Below are 1,551 nucleotides of genomic sequence, written 5' to 3' on the forward strand. Positions count from 1 at the left end.
TTTATACCTGACCCCAAGTCACAAAGAGCCTTCTCAAAGGTCATGGTGCCTATGGTATAGGATATTAAGAATTTAGCAGGATCTTGTTTCTTTTGAGGTAAAGTTTGCTGAACCCATGTATTTAGTTCACTAATGAGCAAGGGTGGTTCATCTCCCCAAGTCTCATTACCACACAACTTGGCATTCAGCTTCATAATGGCTCCTAGATATTGAGCAACTTTCTCTTCAGTTACATCTTCATCCTCTTCAGAGGAAGAATAGTTCTCAGAGCTCATGAATGGTAAAAGGAGGTTCGATAGAATCTCTATGGTCTCTAGGTGAGCCTCAGATTCCTTAAGTTCCTCAGTTTGGAACTCCTTTTTGTTCAGAGGACGTCCCAGGAGGTCTTCCTCACTGGGATTCACGTCCTTCTCCTCCTTTGTGCATTCGGCCATATTGATTATATCAATGGCCTTGCACTCTCTTTTTGGATTCTCTTCTGTATTGCTTGGGAGTGTACTAGGAGGAATTTCAGTAATTTTCTTATTCAGCTGGCCCACTTGTGCCTCCAAGTTTCTAATGGAGGACCTTGTTTCATTCATGAAACTTAAAGTGGCCTTAGATAGATCAGAGACTATGTTTGCCAAGCTAGAGGTACTCTGCTCAGAATTCTCTGTCTGTTTCTGAGAAGATGATGGAAAAGGCTTGCTATTGCTAAACATGTTTCTGCCACCATTATTAAAACCTTGTTGAGGCTTTTGTTGATCCTTCCATGAGAAATTTGGATGATTTTTCCATGAGGGATTATAGGTGTTTCCATAGGCTTCCCCCATGTAATTCACCTCTGCCATTGCAGGGTTCTCAGGATCATAAGCTTCTTCTTCAGAAGATGCTTCTTTAGTACTGTTGGATGCATTTTGCAATCCATTCAGACTCCGAGATGTCATGTTGACTTGTTGAGTCAACATTTTGTTCTGAGCCAATATGGCATTTAGAGCATCAATTTCAAGAACTCCCTTCCTTTGAGGCGTCCCATTACTCACAAGATTCCTTTCAGAAGTGTACATGAACTGATTATTTGCAACCATGTCAATGAGTTCCTGAGCTTCTTCAGGTATTTTCTTTAGGTGAATAGATCCACCTGTAGAATAGTCCAATGACATCTTAGACAATTCAGATAGACCATCATAGAATATATCCAAAATGGTCCACTCTGAAAGCATGCCAGAAGGACACTTTTTGGTCAACTGCTTATATCTTTCCCAAGCTTCATAGAGGGATTCACCATCTTTTTGCTTGAAGGTCTGAATATCCACTCTAAGCTTGCTCAGCTTTTGAGGAGGAAAGAACTTAGCCAAGAAGGCCATGACCAGCTTATCCCAAGAGTCCAGGCTATCTTTAGGTTGTGAGTCCAACCATGTTCTAGCTCTGTCTCTCACAGCAAAAGGAAAAAGCATAAGCCTGTAGACTTCAGGATCTACTCCATTAGTCTTAACAGTATCATAGATCTGCAAGAACTTAGTTTAAAACTGATAGGGATCTTTTGATAGAAGTCCATGGAACTTGCAGTTT

General features: G+C 40.9%; 1 non-coding gene across 1 annotated transcript; it reads left to right on the top strand.

Annotated features, from left to right (window-relative positions):
• Positions 1-1,200: 1,200 nt before the first annotated feature.
• LOC130952457 (small nucleolar RNA R71) lies at positions 1,201-1,304 on the top strand. Its single transcript, XR_009074636.1, has one exon. It is a non-coding gene; the product is annotated as a small nucleolar RNA R71 (small nucleolar RNA).
• The last annotated feature ends 247 nt before the right edge of the window (positions 1,305-1,551 follow it).

This window comes from Arachis stenosperma, chromosome 9, assembly GCF_014773155.1.
Source record: "Arachis stenosperma cultivar V10309 chromosome 9, arast.V10309.gnm1.PFL2, whole genome shotgun sequence".
Taxonomy (NCBI): Eukaryota; Viridiplantae; Streptophyta; class Magnoliopsida; order Fabales; family Fabaceae; genus Arachis; species Arachis stenosperma.